The sequence below is a fragment of the Plecotus auritus genome (assembly GCF_963455305.1).
Source record: "Plecotus auritus genome assembly, chromosome: 4".
Lineage (NCBI taxonomy): Eukaryota > Metazoa > Chordata > Mammalia > Chiroptera > Vespertilionidae > Plecotus > Plecotus auritus.
The window spans coordinates 19,767,004-19,782,602 of NC_137775.1; the positions used below are offsets into that span (position 1 = coordinate 19,767,004).

The 15,599-nt window shown below is 39.6% G+C and overlaps 1 protein-coding gene across 15 annotated transcripts in view; it reads right to left on the reverse strand.

The window, feature by feature from the left end:
- The window catches only part of PTPRK (protein tyrosine phosphatase receptor type K), a 495,891-nt gene that overhangs the window by 379,067 nt on the left and 101,225 nt on the right, over positions 1-15,599 (reverse strand). The window lies entirely within an intron of this gene.

Genomic DNA, 15,599 nt, shown 5'->3' on the forward strand with positions numbered 1-15,599 from the left:
AGGAATCCCACACCCCCATAAAAGGAAATGTGTAAGGTTAGGAGCCTTCTCCCTGCTGTGATCACATCTACAAGCAAATATCCTCACAAGATCAGAATCATCCTTTTTTTTAAGATTCTGTAGTCTACCTACAACCCACCCCTCAGTAATCTCCAAACAGCATTGACTATGTTCCCTATAACGATCGCTTTTCATGTATTCAAAGCATCTGGTAAAGCAGACAAAGACTTATTTTTGTTGTGGAGATATTAGCAATAATACGGTGATGTTTTTGAAAATTATTTCTACCAAAACATTAAAAGTGATTAAAAGTTAGTGGCCAGTCCATGTGGCCCTGCATCGACTTGCAGCAATGTCTACAAAACGTAGTCTTAAAAAGGAATATCTATGATTTCTTTAAAGACCACCAATGTTCACTGAGTGAAAGGTGATTGCATCTGACTCAATGGCATTAATTACACCTCCAAAGGTGAAGTGAGAATTCTGAGTCAAAGAATAAAATTTTATAGTAGTATAAAACACTGGTCTAGAATCACTGGGGAAGAGAAATGCAGGGTAAGTAATTGAAGGCAGGAGAGTTGACTTCCTGCCCAACACTAACTTGGCAGAGATTTCAGTGGTAAAACTCTTTTTCCCAGCCTTAAATTTATAATCACAATAACAACCAAAGCCTCCCAAGAAAGCCAAATGAACACACTCCTCCTCTTAAACATTTAAGATACAAAGTAAATCTTTCCAAGAACCCAGCATGCCAGACATGCAGTACTTTTTCAGATCTCGATGTTACCATGGAGAAAAAGTCAGATCTAAACCAGTCAACAGTACTGTATACATTATACAACAGAATATATAAACATGTATTTTCATACAGAGAAAGGAGGTTTTTTTTAAAAAAAATTCCAGCCCTGAATCAAGAGCAATTTATTTCGATCCTATGATCAAACCTATTCTCTACACATTGACAGCATCAAGTAACAACAAAATACAAAATACGCGATTTGGTATGCAGTTTTGCGATTACAATCTTTAGATGCATTAGAATTCACAAACAATACTTAGAAAGGCTTTGTGGGTCTCAAAGGAGATTAATGAAACTATTTGATTAGAATACAAAGTGTAAAGCCAACAGTTCTTTTTTAAATGTTTTTATTGATTTCAGAGTGGAAGGAGGAGGGAGGGAGGGAGGGAGGGAGGGAGGGAAGGAGGGAAGGAGGGAGGGAGGGAAGGAGGGAGAGACAGAGAGAGAGACAGAGAGACATGATGAGAGAGAATCATTGACTGGCTGCCTCCTGCACGCCCCCCCTACTGGGGGATCAAGCCCAAAACCCAGGAATGTGCCCAGACTGGGAATAGAAACGTGACCTCCTGGTTTATGGGTTGAGGCTCAACCACTGAGCCAAATTGGCCATATCCAACAGTTATTTTTAAGATACAAAAAATATTTAAAACTATTCATAAGGCCCAGTATATACTAAATAAACATTATTGTTTTTATTTTTCATTTTTAAAATCACATATATTCCCATTAACCTTCATGTGAAGTAATTCATTTAATCTTCACAACATGAACATATGGGTACTATTATTATGTCCATTTTTTAGATGGAGAAACTAAAGTAAGCTTTTTACCTCAACTTAAGAGATTTATTCCAAGTCACCTTGCTGGCCAAGGTACCAACCAGGATCTAAATCCAAGCAAAGCTGGTATTTCTAAAGGGAAGAGTAGCATCAACCTTGAGGAGAAAGCCAACAGGAAAGCCAGGTATTACCAAGTCAAAAATGTAGACTAAATAGCAAACCATAAGCCAGATACCATGAGTTTTCCAACAAACGCAGGAAAAATCTCTGGAGAAAGAAGATACATGTTTGTGCAAAGTATGGCCAACTACAAGAGTTCCCTTGGGAAAGCAGATTTCATGTTCCAAACACTCCCCTGTAGTCAAGTAATGGCTCCCGCTTGGCCCAAGAATTTCATACACTTCTCAAGCCAGTGAATTTTAAGTGAGCCACTGGCACTAGTTCTCTTTCACTTCTTTCCCCCTGTTTCTTCCTTGGAGAAGGGGAAGGAGGCACCATCCCATTTCAGCAGCTGTGACTCAGCTGTCTACATGCCTATACCAGGAATTTGGACATCCCTTCAGAGATACCATTTACAAGTGAGAAATTGCTGGGAGAGCAAGGATGCGTGCCTCTCTCAGTTAGCATCTCTTGTGTAATCAACATTTTTAACCCAGTTTATTTCAGCATCTACAACCCATACATTTCCTCAGTAGCAGAGGGCATTTAATTCACTTGAACTAGCTACTGAGGATGCTGACTGTACTTAAGCCCGCCTACAGACCTCTAAAGCAGGACAAGGCAGTGACATTCTAACCTGACTCCAACCGAGTTCAAAACAATTCCATAAAGAAAGAGAAGCACAATATCAAGGGTATCTGTCAAGTGTCTATCTGCATGGAATGCTGCTCAGACTAGTGCATAAAAGAACATTCTTTTGCCCCTTATCTCAGTGAAGTCCACCCTCATTTTCTGGGAGAATGCAGAGCTACACTTGTTCTAAAGATGCATTTATTTAGGATGAAGGAATTTGAAAATGTCAGGAGATGCAAAAGATCTTCAAGCCCATCAAGAACCATTCTCCACCCAGTATAGGAATGTCTACTAGAGTCCCAGGACAGATGGCCTCTCTGCAGCTGCTTGGATATTTTCATGCTCTTCATCTTGAAGCACGACCTGTGTGGTATCAATGGTATTTCTCCATGATGGCTCTGAAATCACTTAACAGTTCAGATGGAATGACTTTTGATCTTCCTAAAGACTACACCCTATTGAGTATAATACAACCACTAGAATTCAGAATTGGAAAGGACTTTTAAGGATTATTTAAGCACAGATGACTTTTTGTGTTAAGCTAGACCACAATTTAGGTTTATCAAGTAGGAGGTCTATAGGTATATATATTGTGAAACTCACCTATAATGATCATTATGAGAACTGCCCTTCTATGCTGAGCCAACTTTTCAAAACAAAAGCTTCATGTCTGCTGACTTTTTATCCAAACTGATGTCTACTTCTTAAATTTTCTCTTTCCATCCTATTTAATTGACCTTTAAAACCCTGGTTTTAAAGACTAATAAAAGTTAATAGGTCACTAAAAGAAGCAGAAACTATAGTACTGGGGTTCTGATGTCTCATGGGTTACAACTTGGAGAGAGAGAAAAATAGTGGATTCATTTAGCGTTTAAGAGGGATTGTATAGAGAAAGAAATTCTATGGGACATGTCCCCAAAATTCTAAGGCTATTCATACTAAATGTACTTATAATATTAAGTAATATAAGTGCTCATAGAAAAAGCCACATTTTCTTCAGTTCCTACAGGTAAACACCAGAACTCAAAGGGGCATCAAGATTTTTCATGAATCAGCTTCCCATCTCCAGGAAGGTAAGGTATCATAGCCTCCTTTCACACTAGGGTCCTCTGAGATTAACTGACTTCCCCAGACCAGTAGATGATGAGAGAGACTATCCCAGAGCCCCTCTGAACTATTCTCATGAGTCACAACTTGGAGAGGAAAAAAAAAAAATACTTGCAATTCTTTTCAATCTATTGCACCCCACCCCACAATTTTTATTGAACCTCTGAAATCCATCAGCCACTTTTTAAATTTTTTTTGCTAGTGTACACAGATTACGTTTCTCAGAGTAGAAGTTTTTTTTAAAAGATAGCAAATATTGTCTGTCATTCATCTAATTTTTAAGAAATGAATCAGACAAGAAGGTGGATTGCTTTGCCACTACTTATTTCAAAACCTCATCTTCTAGAGGAGATTCTTTCTTTTCTTACTCTGTCCAGTTGATCTAATGAAATAAAGCCATTTCAAAGCCTTTCTCAATATGGTATAGAATAAGAGAAACTAAACACTTAAAAAAAAACACAAATTTTTTAAAAAGAAAATAAGCTAAGTGTTTCTTATAAATCACATTTCATGTGCCAGACACTATAGGTATATTTTAATTTACAAACAACTCATTTAATTCATTGTTATCTTTACTAAGGTTAATTTCCATTATTTTTCATTTAATATTAACATTTAATTTCATTTGATATTTACAAAGAGAGTCAGTTAAAATGGTCTCATTTTACAGATCGGAAAACTGAGGTAGAGAACAGCTTGTTGATTTGGCTAAGGTCACATAACCATTAAATGATAAATTGAAACCTATATATCTCTGATTCAAAAGCTTGTATAGTGCCCAGGTGGTGTGGCTCAGTGATTGAGCATCAACCCATGAACTAAGAGTTAGCTGGTTGGATTCCTGGTCAGGGCACATGCCTGGGTTGCAGGCTAGATCACCAGTGGAGGTCTCCCTTCTTTCTCCTTAAAACCAATAAAAAAATTAAAAAAAAAATACACTGAGTTTAAAAAACAAAACAAAACAAAAAAACAACCACTTGTATACTTTTCAATCTATCTGAATAACTAAGTAACTAATATCTTGACATACCTGTAGCACAATGAGGAAATGGTAGGAACAGTCTAGATTAGATAAGGACTGCTAAGCCAGGTGATACAGGTTTTCCTTTGATAAAAGTGCTTTAATTTCTACTCATTTGCTCAACCTGGCAAAGCTATTCTCTGTATGTCACTTTCCAAACCTCCTCCTCAACAACCTCAGAATTCTTCAACGCTAAGGCTTCTATGCTAAAAATAAAAGGAAAAGAGACTTTAAAAAAAAAATTTAGGTTATTCATTCTTTTTTTAATATATTTTTTGTATTGATTTCAGCGAGGAAGGGCGAGGGATAGAGAGATAAAAACATCAATGATGAGAGAGAATCATTGATTGGCTGCTTCCTGTATGCCCCACACGGGGGATTGAGCCCGCAACCTGGGCATGTGCCTTAACTGTAACTGAACCATCTAGGTCAGTGGTCGGCAAACTCAGTCAACAGAGCCAAATATCAACAGTACAATGATTAAAATTTCTTTTGAGAGCCAAATTTTTTAAACTTAAACTTCTTCTAACGCCACTTCTCCAAAATAGACTCGCCCAGGCCGTGGCATTTTGTGGAAGAGCCACACTCAAGGGGCCAAAGAGCCGCATGTGGCTCGCGAGCCGCGGTTTACCAACCACTGGTCTAGGTAGACACTCAACCACTGAGCCAAGCCAGCCGGGCAGGTTTTTAAATCTTGAGAAAAAGCTGGATGAGGGATCATATAAAAACTTAACTTGTGCTTAATGTCCAAGGCCACAGGACAATTGACACAACTAAATAAAATTTTTTTTATTTTAATAAATTAATCATTCGCGGTCTGAAAATATTAAATAAAACTTTTTAAAAATAAACAATTCATAATTTTTAAATTGCACACTGTTCTGGGTAGTGTGGTAAAATCTCGAGTCATCCCGCTCCACCCCATGAAGCTTTAAATTTGCGGGTGGATGACATAACAGTAAACATAGTCCAATAGACAGCAGTCCCAGAAGTCATAGCCTAAACAAATACTTCAGTAAGGAATCCCCTGAACCAAGTGACACCAAGCCATTTACTACAAATAAGGCACAGTTACTATGACATATTCTGGGAGAGAGTGACCAAGTTCACATAACTTTTATTACAGTATATACGGTACTTACTCTATTTTATTAATCTACTGTTAATTACTGTTGTTAATCTCTTAATGTGTTTAATGTATAAATTAAACTTTGTCATAAGTATACATACATATATATACACACATATAAATTAGTATTCATAGACTTGGGTAGTATATAAGGTTTCAGGCATCCAATAGGGGTCTGAGAGCAATACATATGTTCTGCAGATAAGGGGAAGACTACTGTATTTATATTTCAGTAAAGAAAAAGGTGCCTTTTGAGATGTATTTTCACCAATCACTCTTAGAAACCATTTCAGCAGTAATGACTCAAAGATATTTTCATTTGTGGAGTCCCTTTCTCTTTTGAGAGGACGGACTTGCACTAAGGAGTATCCCCTGAACCCAACTTGCAGAAGATGAGCCTCATCTATATATATAAAAGCCAAGCGACTGGAATGCCGGAACAACCGGAACAACCAGTCACTATGACGCACACAGTGGTGGCCAAGCAGTCCAATCGGGCCTCGATCGCCCCCCATAAACACCCCGCCCCCTGGCCAGCCTGGCTCTTGATTGACCCCCCCTACCCCGAATGGGGCGGGGTGGAACTGGCTAGCTGACCTCCTGCAGCCTGCCCACCCCCACCAGCTGGCCTGGCCATGATCAGCCCCCATGGGATGGGCCGGCCGGACCCCACCTGTGCATGAATTCGTGCACCGGGCCTCTAGTAGAAGATAATGCCAGAAAAACACACACAAACTAATCCAATTGTTACAATTGTTACCTTACAGGTAAAGGACACCAGAGATATTTGTGTTTCAAAAAGACCATGATAGCAGTGGTGTAAAGGGCAGATTGCAGAGGGGCTACCCACAAGGGAGAAAGAAGATTTGAACAAATGATTGTAAGAGTCTGGGTGCAAGCTGGTAAAAGGTCTGAACTAACTGAGGTTTAAAACCAGATCTGTGAGTACAGCTGTATAGAGATGTTTTCTTTTTTACAAGGGATTAGGAAAAATAATGTAAAACTATACATTCATGAGTTATTTTTGTTAATTAAAAAGTTTACACATTCAGTATGCCTTGACTTTCCTTTAAACTTAAACCTAGAGGAGAATACATGGATGTACAAAACATACCGATGCACACCTACATGCACGCATGCAAAAAAGACTGAAAAAAAGAGGTCAAAACAATAGTAGTATTTCTTTTAGACTAGTGGGATTTCAAGCTTCTTTATATTTTCTAACTTCCTTAATATGTGCTGGAAGCCAAGATCAACAGTAATTAATATAAATGCGAGAAGTCCAGTCAGAAGGCTGAATGGGGCCCTGATGTTCAGAAGGCTGAATATCTGCATTTTATTACCTCCTGCTGACTGAATAGCTGATGGCAACCCCCCAAACCTGATGATCTCTTTACTGTTTACCAAACATTACCATTGCTATGTCTGCTTGCACTCCTAAAAGACAATTGTATATTCTGTTAAATAAAAGGCAGATGGGAATGAAGATTCGGGGGAACTTGGTCCCTCGAACCAAGTTCACAACTGGCTTCCCCTATAATTTCCAAATTTATATTTCTTGACTTATGTATTGATTTGCCTGTCAGCCCCTTCTCCAGGTCTCTGAACCCAGGCCACGCTGACAGTGGCCTCACAAATATGAAGTCTCCCCTTACCTTTAAAATAAAGGTGTTATACATTTATTTTTTTCCACTTTCCAAGAGAAACATTTTTTAAATAAATAAGAATGTTTACATATTTCAGTAGATATATATATATAATTAAATATATATATGTGTGTGTGTGTGTGTGTGTGTGTGCATAAGTGTATATATATTACTAAAACAAGATATAAAGGTCATGCGTAGGAAGACAATAGTTGACTCTAATTTCCTATTGTTGTATGGATAACACAATTCTCCCTGCTAACTTATGCAAGGATAGGTCATTAAATATCAGCACCTCCATGGCGAACTTTATATACTACTAGAGGCCCGGTGCACAAAATTCGTGCACGGGTAGGGTCCCTAGGCCTGGCCGGCGATCAGGGCCAATCAGGGGCTTCTGGCTACAGGCCAGGGCCTTCCTTCTGGCTGCCAGCCGGGGCCTTCCTTCCCCAGCTGCCAGCTGCCGGCCAGAGCCTTCCTTCGTTCCGCACCGCCCCCCTGGTGGTCAGTGCACATCATACCAAGTGGTCAAACTCCTGGTTGGTCAAACTTCCGGTCGGTCAAATTCCCGAGGGGACAATTTGCATATTAGTTTTTTGTTTTTTGTTTGTTTTTTTTTAAATATATTTTATTGATTTTTTACAGAGAGGAAGGAAGAGGGATAGATAGTCAGAAACATCGATGAGAGAGAAACATCGATCAGCTGCCTCTTGCACACCTCCTACTGGGGATGTGCCCGCAACCAAGTTACATGCCCTTGACCGGAATCGAACCTGGGACCTTTCAGTCCACAGGCTGACGCTCTTCCACTGAGCCAAACCGGTTTTGGCGCATATTAGTTTTTTATTATATAGGATTCATGCATAGAAAAATATAATGGTTAATAATGCAAATCCACAAAATAATAATGTTATAATGGATAGCATGAGAGTCTTCTAACAGGCATACATCAGGTTAATACAAGAAAAATAATTTGTTGCATATCATTAGAGATTCTTTCTTAAGCTATCACTATTATAAATCACTCCAACTTCACTAACAAACAAATATTTAATAATTCGACAATAATGCTGAAACTTGCAACTTGATTTACTTAATAACAAGAAAATTTCTTTGGTCATAGCAGTATTTTTATTGCCCAGTGCCTCTTCCTTAATTTTCTCATTCCTAGTAATATTGCCATGAATTGAGTTCACCTTTCCTCCCCATGGAACAAACAGCATTTCACTGTAAATCTCATTTACCTGATGTGAGAAAAATAAGAAAAGCATGCTCCTTTCCATCTAATCCCCAGAGACATTCTCTGCAGCTCCCCTCCCCCTCTTCACAGTCTGCAGTAATGAACTGCATTACTTCCTATCCATACCCGCCAGGTGAAAGGGAAATAAAAATGGTTCAGGTGCAAGGAGGTATGTTCGTTTTCTAATTAAGGGTTTAAAACACACACACACACACACACACACACACACACACACACACACACAAGGATGGATGCTGACATTCCATAAGACACAGTATCTAGTCACAAAAAAAAATAAAATGCATTTTTGCCAATACTACCTTGTCTGAATTCCATTTATCACAAAGTTATCACCATTTAAAATCCATTAGTTGCTATTTTCTTAACATAGTCATAGTTCCTTCAAACTCCCTCCTTAAAATTCCAAAGTTGCCACATAAATTTTTTCCTTTAGAAAAAAATGTGCTTGCACTGGAGACCACAGTCCTTATTAAAACACCGGAGTCCCGATGCACGAAATTTGTGCAGGGGGCTCGGCCCTTGCAGCCCCGGCTTCGTCCAGAAGGCCGCGTGGAAGGTCGTTTGGCTATTCAGTCTAATTAGCATATTAGCTCTTTATTATATAGGATTTTTCTGCATATACTAAAGCAAGTGCCACAAGCATGTGTCCATGGTGCCCATGTCTCGCAGAGGTGTCCCTGAGAATGAGCCTGTCTCTTGCTCAGTACCAGAACACCAGTTAAAAGAAACAGCAGACCCTAACCGGTTTGGCTCAGTGGGAAGAGCGTTGGCCTGTGGACTCAAGGGCCCCAGGTTCGATTCCGGTCAAGGGCATGTACCTTGGTTACGGGCACATCCCCAGTAGGGGGTGTGCAGGAGGCAGCTCATTGATGTTTCTCTCTCATCGATGTTTCTAACTCTCTCTCCCTCTCCCTTCCTCTCTGTAAAAAATCAATAAAATGTATTTTTAAAAAAGAAAAAAAACATAGCAGGGGACTTACCTGCACACATCACAGCTTTGCCAGATTTTAAGTGTTGCATACAGGGTCTCTGACTTTTTCATCAAACTACTCTTGCCTACCCCATTTCCTTTTCCTCTCCCTGTTTTTGATGTCTCTCTCACTCACAAAAACATTAATCTAATGACTCCCTCTAGTTCTGTAAAACACCCTCATATGTCAACAATCCACACCACTCCCTCAATGCACTGTTCCCTTCTGAAATCCTTATCAGGATATTACGAAGAAATGTCCAAATGTCTACAATTAACTAGTATCCAAAGATCCCAAATAAGATCAAATAGTAGCTCCACAGTTCTTTTTTGATCTTACTACATGAAGCTCAGAAAACATTTGAGGGCCAAACACATTTTGGGGCAGGAAACCATAATTTAAAAAATAAGACTGAGTCGATTCCACTTAAGTATTAAAGACAAAGGAAGGAAGAAAATTCAGGCTAAAAGGAGTAAACGTGACTTTTAGTTACCCCTTTCAAATAATGGGAAGCGGAAAAAGAGACAACTGGAATTCAGCAGGAAAACAACCCGAGAACCCGTTGAAGAGTTAAAACTTCCAATAAGCTTGCTGTCCTGGGAGCCCTCACTACCAGAGCCACGGCAAGAAGGATTCTGGGGTTGAAAAGGATCACACACTCTGAAGGCCTGGGGAGTGGCGTATGGTGGAGGGGGTCCATGGAGAAAAAAGGGGGACAAATGTAATACTTTCAACAATAAAGATAATATTTTTAAAAGAAAAGGATCCCACGCTCTTTGTGTTCCCAACAAAGAGCTGATACAAAAAAATGATGAGAAAAACATCTGTTCCTCCAAAGTTTTCCTCCGAGAAAAGGAAGTGCCAAGAGATCTAAAAACTGTGCTTCCAACCTTCTCAAGATCAAGCCTTCCCCCTTGCGGAAGGAAACTCAAGGGTTAGTTAGGTATGAAATCCTTCCGAAGAGCTGCTTAGTACTGAAGCCTGTTTACTACATAGTAGATGAGTAATCACGCATAACACTCAACATGTACAAGATCTACTTTGTTTGAGTTGATGGCATTACATTTACAATTATAGTTCATGTATACAGTAAGTCTTCACTTACTGCCACAGATGGGGTCTTGGGAACTGCAACTATAATGGAAAGTACATAAAACAACACCAATTTACCCTAGACCAGTGGTTCCCAACCTTTCTAATGCCGCGACCCTTTACTACAGTTCCTCATGTTGTGGTGACCCCCAACCATAAAACTATTTTCGTTGCTACTTCATAACTGTAATTTTGCTACTGTTATGAATCGTAATGTAAATATCTGTGTTTTCCGATGGTCTTAGGCTCTACAGCAGCGGTTCACAACCTGTGGGTCGCTAGCAGGTTCGCCTAAGACCATCGGAAAACACAGATATTTATATTACGATTTATTAACAGTAGCAAAATTACAGTTATGAAGTAGCAACGAAAATAGTTTTATGGTTGGGGGTCACCACAACATGAGGAACTGTAGTAAAGGGTCGCGGCATTAGAAAGGTTGAGAATCACTTCCCTAGACTGATACAGTCAAAGTTTAGGTTCCTATGGTATATTTCTGGTCACAAAATCATCATCAAACTTCTAAATAAAGACCAAAACATTTCTAATATTAAATATTCAATAAATGTGAGCCACATATACATTTAAGAAAGATTACAAAACAAAAAACAAAACAAAAAAACAAGTAAGGTGTCCAGCCAATGTGGCTCAGTTGGTTGAGCATCGTACTATGCACCAGGAGGTTGATGGTTCAATTCTCGAACAGAGCACATGTCTGGGTTTCAGACTCAATTCCCAGTAGGGGGCATGCAGGAGGCAGCCAATGGATGTTTCTCTCTCCCTCCCTCTCCCTCTCTCAGAAATCACTAAAAACTTACTGTGTGTGTGTTTTTTGTTGTTGTTGTTGTTTTTTAATATATTTTATTGATATTCTACAGAGAGGAAGGGAGAGGGATAGAGATTTAGAAGCATCGATGAGAGAGAAACATCGATCAGCTGCCTCCTGCACACCGCCCACTGGGGATGTGCCCGCAACCAAAGTATGTGCCCTTGACCGGAATCGAACCTGGGACCTTTCAGTCCGCAGGCTGACGCTCTATCCACTGAGCCAAACCGGTTTCGGCAGTGTGTTTTTTTTAAAAAGGTAAATAATTATATTCCCACTCAGGGTCTAAGGTAGCCAGAGCCTATCCTTGTAGCTCAGGGCACAAAGTGAAAACCAACCCTGGAAAGAACACCCTTCTGCTGCAGGCACCTTCACACACACACACAATGAAGACATGCCAATTCATCGCATGCACATGTCTTTGGATGTGGAAGCAAACCTACGTACCCAGAGAAAACCCTCGCAGATATGGGGAGAACGTGCCAACTCCACAGACAGTGAGTGGCCCCTGATGAGCATCTTCGTGTTTTTACCTCAACGTTATAATGACATGGCGCTGAACTGAACAACATTATTGGAGGACCTGCTGTAGTAATCAGGTCCTACCTTGCACATTGCTTAAAACATAGCTGGCTGTTCTCCCTAAAAGAAAGGGAACACTGTCTTCAGCTGTACGGTTTACAGGGAAAAACAGCCACCTCCAATAAGTCAACAAATTGAAAGAAAAAAATATCAACTGTCTCAATGAGGTTGAAATTCTGGGAATAGTCTTTTTCCCCCTACACATAGTGAAAGTAATCATTTAAAATAAATCCATGGCTCTAAACTGAATAAGTTGCATAATACTGCCTCCAAGTCTTCCTAGTAAAAAAGCAAAAATTTGTAGTTTCCCTCTTTGATCTGTGAGTCAACTGTTCAACTGAAGTGAATATGTTTAAATACCACCTACTAAATCCAAGACCCTACTAGTGTAGGATTGGAGCACGCTTTGATGAATCAGACCTTGTGATTGCCCTCAGAGAGCTTAAAGTTCCATGGAGAAGCCTGGGCATGGATACAAAAACACAACAAAACAAAAATCAGAGCAATCGGTGGTAACTACAACAGAAAGTACAGGCAAAAAAGGAAGGGCTTAGCGGAAAGCAGGAACGCAATTACACATTTGCCACTTATGGTCAGGAAGGTGCATGGGCCTGGCAGCGCTGTGACTGAGCCAGGAGCCCTGTGCCAGCCAGAGCTGAAAGACAGCGTTCACACTGTGGGGAAGGCATAGGACAGAAAGCCGCAGGGTATGTTTGGGGAACAGTGCTCTGTGTAGCTTGTTTTTAAAGCAAAAATACAGTGGCCGATAAATGTAGAAATTAGACGGTTGTTCTTAGTATAATCATCTTCAACTCTGGGCAGAATGACAGAATCCAATTGTGGTATTTGGAAGAGACTTTCCGTCCCAGGTGAGATGCCTAACTCCCTACCTCAGTGGCTTGTCTGCTGTTCTCAAACGTCATTGCTTTTCCTACTTCAGTCTCTAGTTGCTTGTCTACCACGCAATCATTCAGTTTGAGTTTCTTCAAAATCATTATTTATCAGACCTGACAGGTTTATTTTTCCTACTGTCATTTTTAAACAAATAAAAATATTCTGTATTTTTAGTGCATGAGCTGGTAAAGAAAACTATTAAAACATTTTGTCTTAAAAGTGATAAAGCAACAAAGTTTTGAAGGGGAAAATCTCACCACAGAGAATAAGATTAGAAAATATAACTTCTGAGTTAATGAGCTGGGGAAAGTGGGGGCAAAGTGAGGTATAAAAACAGATGAGGCAGACAGAAGTCAGAAACTGTCCTGTAAGTATTTCAAAAGAACACTGAAGTTCGCAGCAGAAAATATTAGTCAGACTTTTATCCAAAAAAACGTGGGACTAAGGTAATAGTGAGAAAATAAAAAGTGTTTAGGGTTTGGTTGGCTTTTTCCTCCTCCTTCTCCTCTTCTTCCTCATTCAAATCTAACAGAGATACTTATCTGACAAAGACTCAGAACTTGATAAATAGTAAGAACAAGACTTTTAACAAAGCATCCAGGACTAACTTAGCAGGTATTCATGCTTCCAGAATTACAATCCATTTCAGGAAGAAAGGACTCTAACTATGTAAGAAAGCACCTCTGTTTCCCACCCCACACAATAAACCCAAAATGAATTGCCAAGGAGTTGAATTAGTGCTATTGTTCTTTTTTACCTGGAATCCCTAAAAATGCAGATACAAAAAGCAGAGAGTTACTGATTGATTGTAATGACAGAATTATCAAATAATATTTCTTCAAGCTCCACAATAAATCTAAGAAGCTAAACTTTTATTCTTAAAATCCTTCTGGTATAAAAAGGGTCTGGGTTTGGTTACCATTTGGCAGGCTTGTAAGAACACCTTACTCTTATAAAAGCAACAATTCATGATTCATGAGGCTAGATCCATTCAAACAAAAAACACACACACATTGCTAAGCAACACACAAAGGCTCACACACCTCAGCGCCCAGGCCAGCAACCAGGAGCCAACAAGCTGCTTTGTACCTCCACTCGCAGTTCCCCCTGCCTATAGCCCCTTTGAGTGAGTGTGTGTGTGTGTGTGTGTGTGTGTGTGTGTGTGTGTGTGTGTGTGATGCGTTCTTTTTCCCCATGCACACATTTTTAATGTTATTTCAGGTATGAATTTAATGTTGTAATTCTTGTGTCTGTAAATGTATGAATACATTGATTCTGGTACCTTAGAATCACTCTAAAATAAAAATACAGTGCTCTCCACTTTCTCCCAACACATATAATTCTTTTCCGTGAAAGATTTGAAGTACCACAAAAATGTCTTGTAGAGTTACTCTGAAAAACAAACACGTGCCACTACAATAATTCACCCAGATACAATTACTCTTAATTTATTCAGAAATGTTCAAGTCAAATAATATATGCAAGTTGCTCTTCATGCAGTGGCACTACAAATGCCCATGGGGTTTTTGCCCATCTCTAGGTGGTTCTACGGCATCCTGGCCCCTAATCAACATGCTTATTCAGGGAACCGCAATGTTAGAGCCACAGACCCAGTTCCCTAACATTAGTGAATTAGTACCAGGGTGGGAGCAAACCCAACACATCAGAATTCCCTGCCTGAAATTTGGGACCTGGTGAAGATTCACTCCACTGACAGGAATCAGGATACAGACTTCGAAAACTCATCACCGAGGAAAAGGGTGTACCTCGAAGAAAGAAAAATGAAGCCAACACACAAAGAGAAAGGGAGATGCAAAGTGCAGAGAGCACCCAGAGGGGCTCTGTGTCCCAATTCTCCTAGTTCCAGAGGTCAGACTGCATGCCTGCCCTCCCATGGCTTATTATTCAGTTCATCATTGGAGTTTATGAGACTCCCATGTATTCCTTTCGCCTTTAAACAGTCAGACTTTTGCCTGTAATCAAAAGATTCTTAAGTAACACACAGTGGGTCCCATTTGTTATAGCATGAAAGAATGCTTTTTTTCCCAAAGAACTCAAAATAAAAAGTGCCACAGAAGTTTAAAAGAAAAATAAACTGAGCATGTCTGCTCTTTAGAAATGTTAAAAATAATAATAATTTTAAAAAACAGAGGTTAAAAGGTTGAAAAGACTAGCATAATAACCTGGACACTCAGTGGTACACATACTGTGATAAATAAACACTTTCAAAATTACTCTTCTTTGTCCCCTAATCTATGTGGTTCAAACTCAAGATTAGCAAAGTCACCTGAAAACAGGTTCAGCTCTTTCTGGCAATTAACAACCCTTCGATGAATAAAGTTGGGTGTCATCTTTTCTGAGCACTTAAGACCAAATTTCAAGTCTGGCTGAAACACCTTGGGAAGTCCACCTGCTCTGATTTACAATGAGGACATTATTTGTGATTCTCTCTCTCCCTCTCTCTCTCTCTCTCTCTCTCTCTCTCTCTCTCTCTCTCTCTCTCTCTCTCTCAGCATCTGGATCTGACCATTGTTAATAATAACATCTGTGACTGAAAAGGAATAAAAACTATTTTCATATCTTCCCATGACCTAGGAACACTGTCAACCTAAAAATAAAACAAGAAAAAAGAAAAGCTTAACATTTTTGTATAAAGTGACTGAACTCTATCAAGCCATGATAGGCACGTTCTGGGACTTT